Here is an 8,698-nt window from a genome sequence, read left to right on the forward strand (position 1 = left end):
AAGAGTAACCAGCTTTTGAATTTGATAGAGTTGGGCTGATTTCTATCATTCTCATTTAATGGCTGTGTGACCTTGGGCAAGTTTACCCTTCTCTCTGAGTTTCACTTTCTTCATTTGTGAAATTAATATGATTCCTCTCTCATAGCGCTAATGAAGGCATTAAATCACATAACTATGTGAAAAGCTTAATAGTGTCTGGCCCCTAATAGGCATCTAATAAATGGTATGTGTTACTGTTGTTATGAATTAGGCATTATTTGGCAAAGTCTTTATCTTGCCAGAATCTCTTCTTTGGGTTAACATTTTCTGTTGTCTCATATTCCCTGGTTTGGCCTTTCAATTCTGTGCACTCCACTGATATCTATGTCCTTCTGATACCCAACTAATGACTTTGACATCACACAACTCAGTGATTACTTCCTGGGCTTATTTTGACATTGGGTATCTACACGATTTTTACTTGCTTGTTTGTTTTAATTTCACTATGTCCTATCTCTATCTCTGTGAGTGGACTAGAGATCAAAGAAATCAGATGGGCTCCAAGAGATAATCTAAGGTTGGGATACACTGTTAGGAAGACCAGGAGCAGAGTCTACGAGGTCAGGGAGGCATGAAGGGGGGTCCTAACTATTGATATGTGATGAGTACTTATCTAAAAGGTGAGAGAAACATTTCCTATAAGTGTTCTGTCTTGTGAATTAAGTTAAGCCAGAAATGTGCTCTTAAATTAGGGACAGAATTTAGGGTTATGTTTGGAGACTTCTCAGATCACTTTCTGTTACATTTTTCAAGTTGAGGATGAATACTTGCAAAAAAAAAAAAATTCTGGCATACCTTGGGGATACTGCTGCTTCAGTTCTAGATCACTGACTGCAGTTAAGCAAATATCATAATAAAATGAGTCACATGAATCTCTGGATTTCTCAGTGCATAAAAAAGCTCTGTTTATACTATACATAAAAGCTATTAGGTGTACCATCCTATTATATCTAAGAAAAACTATGTACTACCTTAATTTAAAAATACTTCTTTGCTAAAATGTGCTAGGGTCTTGCCTCAGTGTCAGTGGCTACTGACTGCAGGTGGTGATCGCTAAAGGTTGAGATGAAAAAATGAACTTTGCTGCAATGACGTTTGATTGCCTCTTCCTTTCCCAAGAGTTCTCTGTAGCAGGCGATGCTGTTTGACAGTGGAACTTCTTTAATAATTGTGGTCAGTCCTCTCACACTCTGCTGATTTTATCAACTAAGTTTGTGTAGTATTCTAAAGATGTTGTTGCCAGTTCAACAATATTCTGCAGGAGAGATTTCATCTCAAGAAATCACTTCCTTTGTTCATCTATAAGAAGCAGCTCATTATCCCCTCAAGTTTCATCTTGAGATTACAGCAGTTCGGTCACATCCTCAGTCTCTACTTCTAATTCTAGCTTTCTTGCTACTTCTACTGCATCTGTAGTTACTTCCTCCGCTGAAATCTTGAGCACTTTAAAGTTATCCGTGAGGGCTGCACTTTATTATATTCTTCCAAACTCCTGTTAATCTTGATTTTTGGACCTCTTCCAGGAATCACAAATGTTCTAAATGGAATCTAGAATAGTGAATCCTTTCCAGGAGGTTTTCAATTGACTTTGTCCAGATCCTTCAGAGGAATCTCTGTCTATGGTAGCCATAGCCTTATGAAATATATTTCTTACATAGTAAGGCTTGAAGGTCTAAATGACTCCTTGAGCCATGGACTTAGGAATGGATGTCATTTGTATGTTCACTGGAGCAGCACATTCCATTTTTCTCAAGAACTTTTTCTTTGCATTCATAGCTTGGCTAATGGTTTGGTAAAAGAGGCCTAGTTTTCAGACTATCTTAATTAATCATTTCTAGCTTTTGATTTAAAGAGAATCTTCCTTTCACTTGAACACTTAGTGGCCATTGTAGGGTTATGCTGCTGCTGCTGCTGCTAAGTCGCTTCAGTCGTGTCCGACTCTGTGCTTCCCCATAGAGGGCAGCCCACCAGGCTCCCCCATCCCTGGGATACTCCAGGCAAGAACACTGGAGTGGGTTTCCATTTCCTTCTCCATTGCATGAAAGTGAAAAGTGAAAGTGAAGTCGCTCAGTCGTGTCCGACTCTTAGCGACCCCATGGACTGCAGCCTACCAGGCTCCTCCGTCCATGGGATTTTCCAGGCAAGAGTACTGGAGTGGGGTGCCATTGTCTTCTCCGTGTAGGGTTATAAATTGGCTTAATTTCAATATTGTGTCTCACAGAATAAGCAGGCCTGAGGAAGGGGAGAGAGGAAATGGAGCAGGCAGGCAGTGGAGCTGTCAGAACACCAACATCATTTCGCCATCAAGCTTACTGCTTTATGTGGATTTGGTTCATGGTGCCCCAGGGCAATTACAGTAGTAACACCAAAGATCACAAACAAATACAATAATAATGAAAAAACTTAAAATATTCCAAGAATTACCAAAATATGAGACAGAAACACAAAGTGAGCAAGTGCTGTTGGAAAAATGGCGCTGATCAAATGTTCAGTGCAGAGTTGCAACAAACAAGTTTTAAAAAAAAAGCAAAACGAAACCTCAATATCTGTGAAGCACAATAAAGCGAAGTACAATAAAACAAGGTATGGCGATAAGAGCAAATTAGAATAAGGGGTTTCTCAGGTGATAATACAAAGAAATATATATATATATTCTATACAACTGATTTGATTTCCCTCCATCTTTTTCTTCCATTCTGCAACATTTACCTCTTGAAAACTGTATTATCAGAGTTTGGGTGGATTGAGCTACTTTCAGGTTCAATCCCATTAGCTCCTTTTTGTTCTCTTAGTTATAGGTGCCTGGCAGTCTTTTAGGATTTGCTCATAGATCATGGAAGAATCATTTTTAAAACCAAGAAAGCAAAGTACCATTGAAATTCACTGTGGGTCATCAGTGTCACCTTTCTATATGAAGATAAGATTACTACAACCAGGTGCAGCCATCATCATTCTCAGAGCAACAACCAACTTCACTCAGTATCAAAGACGATCACTTTAATGTTAGCGAACTGTAATGTACCAACTCAGAAATACCGATGACACTCATACACATAAAAATAGATGGACTAGGTATAAAGTATCACTTTCTTTCCATTGTGAGTATGACTTTCCTTCTCTGATTGTCCATGAGTAGTGTCTCTGCAAAGTGGTCTGGAGATTTATATGTTTTACACTGTGTTTCTTTCTGGTGTATTTCTCTTACAGTCCTCCTGGGAAATTTGAAAATTATGAAACTTCATTCCTTATGTTGTTCATAGACAGATACAGTGATAACTAATGATGTGGCACTGCTTCATATTGGAATGCATCATTCCTTTGCTTCTGAGGGCTGTTTCTTATAGGATATGCAAATTCAAAGATAGATTATCATAACCAAGTGACATCAAATGCCTAGCTGAGAGTGTGTGTGTGGGCTAAGTTGCTTCAGTCATGTCTGACTCTTTTGTGACCCAATGGACTATAGCCTGCCAGTCTCCTCTGTCCATGGGATTTTCCAGGCAAGAATACTGGAGTGGGTTGCCATGCCCTCCTCCAGAGAATCTTCACAATCCAGGGATTGAACCCACATCTCTCATGTCTCCTGCATTGGCATACAGATTCTTTACCACTAGTGCCACCGGAGAAGCCCATAACAGAGAATTCCTGTAAAAAGAAAAGAAGGTGGTCACCAGGCCATTGTCACTCAGGTACACCATCGATGTCTTTCTCCTCCATCTCAGCTGTGGTAGATAACATAGGATGAATACATTCATATGTCTGTTGAATCAGTGACATAGCCTCTTTGGGTTTCAGTTTCTTTAGCTATAAAATGGGGATATCAGCAATGTTCTTTCAGAGGGTTCAGTTCAGTTCAGTCGCTCAGTCGTGTCCGACTCTCCGCGACCCCATGAATCACAGCACGCCAAGCCTCCCTGTCCATCACCAACTCCTGGAGTACACTCAAACTCATATCCACAGAATAGGTGACACCATCCAGCCATCTCATTCTCCGTCGTCCCCTTCTCCTCCCGCCCCCAACCTTTCCCAGCATTAGAGTCTTTTCCAGTGAGTCAACTCGTCGCATGAGGTGGCCAAAGTATTGCAGTTTCAGCTTTAACATCAGTCCCTCCAATGAACATCCAGGATTGATCTCCTTTAGAATGGACTGGTTGGATCTCCTTGCAGTATAAGGGACTCTCAAGAGTCTTCTCCAACACCACAGTTCAGTTTTAAAGAAAAACTGAGATAATCCCTGTCAAATAATGAATATACAGGATCATATTCACCTAATAAATGATAGCTATTATTACATTGAGATTCCCTGGTAGCTCAGCTGGTAAAGAATCCACCTGCAATGCAGGAGATCCCGGGGTTGGGAAGATCTGTTGGAGGAAGGATAGGCTACCCACTCCAGCATTCTTGGGCTTCCCTTGTGGCTCAGCTGGTAAAGAATCATCCTGTGATGCGGGAGACCTAGGTTCGACCCCTGGGTTGGGAAGATCCCCTGGAGAAGGGAACGAATACCCACTCCGGTATCCTGGCCTGGAGAATTCCGTGGGACATTAATGTACCTCATGCTCAAAATCCTCCAAGCCAGGCTTCAGCAGTATGTAAACCGTGAACTCCCAGATGTTCAAGCAGGTTTTAGAAAAGGCAGAGGCACCAGAGATCAAATTGCCAACATCCGCTGGATCATGGAGAAAGCAAGAGAGTTTCAGAAAAACATATACTTCTGCTTCATTGACTATGCCAAAGCCTTTGACTGTGTCGATCACAATAAACTGTGGAACATTCTGAAAGAGATGGGAATCCCAGACCACCTGACCTGCCTCTTGAGAAACCTGTATGCAGGTCAGGAAGCAACAGTCAGAACTGTACATGGAACAACAGACTGGTTCCAAATAGGAAAAGGAGTACGTCAAGGTTGTATATTGTCACCCTGCTTATTTAACTTGTATGCAGAGTACATCATGAGGAACACTGGGCTGGAAGAAGCACAAGCTGGAATCAAGATTGCCAGGAGAAATATCAATAACCTCAGATATGCAGATGACACTACCCTTATGGCATAAAGTGAAGAGGAACTCAAAGGCCTCTTGATGAAAGTGAAAGAGGAGAGTGAAAAGGTTGGCTTGAAGCTCAACATTCAGAAAACGAAGATCATGGCATCTGGTCCCATCACTTCATGGGAAATAGATGGAAAAACAGTGAAAACAGTGTCAGACTTTATTTTTTTGGGCTCCAAAATCACTGCAGATGCTGATTGCAGCCATGAAATTAAAAGACGCTTGCTCCTTGGAAGGAAAGTTATGACCAACCTTGATAGTATATTAAAAAGCAGAGACATTACTTTGCCAACCAAGGTCCGTCTAGTCAAGGCAATGGTTTTTCCCGTGGTCATGTATGGATGTGAGAGTTGGACTGTGAAGAAAGCTGATCGCTGAAGAATCGATGCTTTTGAACTGTGGTGTTGGAGAAGACTCTTGAGAGTCCCTTATCCTGCAAGGAGATCCAACCAGTCCATTCTAAAGGAGATCAATCCTGGGTGTTCATTGGAGGGACTGATGCTAAAGCTGAAACTGCAATACTTTGGCCACCTCATGCGAAGAGTTGACTCACTGGAAAAGACTCTGATGCTGGGAAATGTTGGGGGCGGGAGGAGAAGGGGACGACGGAGAATGAGATGGCTGGATGGCATCACCGACTCTGTGGACATGAGTTTGAGTGTACTCCGGGAGTTGGTGATGGACAGGGAGGCCTGGTGTGCTGTGATTCATGGGGTCGCGGAGAGTTGGACATGACTGAGCGACTGAACTGAACTGAACTGAACTGAACTGATGGTTGATTGATGTATAATTGTAAGGTGAGTGGCATTGGTCAGGGAGGCAATGAGTAGGCTTAGAGCAGGTTGGAATTGTACAGTTTAGCTGGAGATTGAGTTGTTACTTACCAGTGGACCTAGTAAGGGAAACTACAACCCCAAAAAATCATTTTAGAAGGAAATGCTTGATAGTCATCATTCAGTTCAGATATTTCTAGGTAATTCCATTATACATGAATTGTAAAACTCTGCTTGTGGAAAGTGCAGTTTTTATCTTCTTGCAAGCACAATTTTAATTCTCAAGGCTTAACTTGCCTCTAATGATCAGGCTTGTGATGGTTTCACATTATCTGGTGAGTGCCTTTTCCCCAAGGTAATTTTAAATATTTTGCTTGAAAAGGAAATTGGGACATAAATTACGCTATTCACAACATTGCCCTGTGTTGGTTCATAGCATCCACTCATGTAACAGTAATCACATTATTGCACAACTATTTTTTTTCCTAAAAAGCAGACTATGTCTTCAGGGAAAAATAAAATCCAGTCTCTGCACTCAAGGAATTTACAATCATGTGGATGGACAGAGGTACAAGTAAAGATTGCTGTGTAGTAGGAGTTACACTACAATCAAGTTCTTGTATAGATATAAATAGAAAGAAGAAAAAAGCCTTTGACCTAGACACAAGTATGAGTTATGCCATGGGAGCATAAAATGATATATTTTGACCCAGAAAAAATTTTGGAAAATATCAAATCCAATTAGAGCAGGCATCAGTTTAAGCTATAACTAAAACCTCAGAAACTTAACAGGAAAATTCTATGAGAAGAGAGGCATCTTTACTGTACCTTTTGCCTTTCACAATTTCAGAGTAATAAAGAGCTTCTACTTTCAAGAGGAGAAAGACTAACGGTACAGCTACTGCCAGGGCCTGAGTGAGCTGGCAGGACTCAAGAGTGGTCAGAATTCATGATGACATCTTGGTAGAGACAGAACACCGATGACTCTAGAAGGCAACTGGACTCCTTTAATATAAGCCTCCCCATGAACAGTGCATAAAATGACTGCCCCTCCCTTTCTGTGAACTGTTGGTTGATTACTGTTTTGTTCATTGATTTACGGTCTTTGTTTCACATCTCTGGTCTATCTCCTCGACTTCAGATTTATGTCTTCTTTCCATGGTGGCTCTTGATGGTTCCTCGTAGAATCATTATCACGTGAATAACTGAGGGCTTGCCCATGACCATCTCAAATCCTCACACACGCCATCCAGAGTAGATTTTATCACTAGTTTCTGAGAAAATTATCAAGTGACTTGCCAAAAGTCTCACAGCAAGTAAGTAGCAGAACAGATATTTGAACCTAGGTATGTCTGACTCTATGACTTATGTTTTTTTTTTCCTCCCTCCTCACTGTAGTACTTCTACCTAAATGACTCTGGGTGCTATGGCCCCAGACAACTGTGTCTGATACTAATTAACTGATGACTCAGTATATTCCAGAGTTTGTCTGTACCAGGACTTCAGACAGGACTTCCTGCCCCAGCCTCCATTCCTGCAGCCACAGTATTTGTCTCCATTGATCAATGCCTACGTGTAAAAAACAGGTCATGTGATTAGCACCACACTCTAGAGGCTGAAGTGACTTCGCAGCAGCAGCTAGAGGCTATAATACACGATTGTTGGGCCTGAGTCAGCTTAGTTTATGTCTAGGCTGAACACGTAAACTGTCTCCCTTTGTCAGATATGGTGATTTCATCCTGTGCGTAGCTCCGAATGGTATGTACTATGCATCAAGCAAATCAATAAATCCAAGCAGTAATTTAATTTCTGCATTAATGATAAGCATTCGTTGTAAAGAAAAAGAACATTCAGGAGGGACAATGTAGTCTGGGATAAGCTAGCATTCTAACATGATTTGTGATACCAGAGGGAAACTTGGTGGCAAGGGCGACTGGAGAATGGAAAATTCTCCCAGCACCTGTATTCCACAGAGGAGCAAAGACTGATGTTTTCTGAGTGAGATTCTTGTCCTGTCTTTTCCATGTAATTTTTCAGTTGTCTGGAATCCTTTGCCTGGGAGACAATTGAATGCAGTGATTATGAAGACAAGTTCTGGAGATTTGAGGATCTGGGTTTACATAGTGTATCATTTTCTAGCGTATAGCTTTAGGCAGACTTGTTCCTTGTCATTTAGATTGTGGTAATAACCTCATTCGGGTTGTCATAAAGACTAAATTGGTTTGTTTTTGTTGTTTACTCCTGGCCAACATCCTCCAGTGGGAACTCATATGTGGGTTCCTTTTAGGGCGTATGTAGCTGACGCAGCTACCAGGACTCTGATTCCGGTTTCTCCAGATCTTCCAACATTTCTTCGTATATTACACACAGAAAGTACAATAAAAGAGCTTTCCAATCTAGCCTGTCCCGTAGATGTTTATAAATGAGGATTGATGTTCTTTGTTGCCTCCATAGCGACTCATGTCATGGTAGAAGGTGTACTCTGACTCTTTGTGACCCCAAGGACTGTAGCCTGCCAGGCTCCTCTGTCCAAGGAATTCTCCAGGCAAGAATACTGGAGTGGCTAGCCATTCCCTTATCCAGGGAATCTTCCCAAACCAGGGATTGAACCAAGGTCTCCTGCACTGCAGGCAGATCCTGTCTGAGTCACCAGGGAAGCCCCAAGAAGGTGTACAGAGTGTCCTTAACTAATAACAACTGTTTTCTGACAACTCCTTACACTGACCCTCTTTTAGGTTGTTCCAAAACTTCTCTCTCCTCTTTGATCAGTAGGTCATTTCTGAATCTCTCATTTAGTCATGAAGGATGCTGGCTAATAATATTCTCTGATTTATCACT

The sequence above is a fragment of the Moschus berezovskii genome, chromosome 14 (genome assembly GCF_049115385.1).
Source record: "Moschus berezovskii isolate FMDL1 chromosome 14, NW_MosBer_1.0, whole genome shotgun sequence".
Lineage (NCBI taxonomy): Eukaryota > Metazoa > Chordata > Mammalia > Artiodactyla > Moschidae > Moschus > Moschus berezovskii.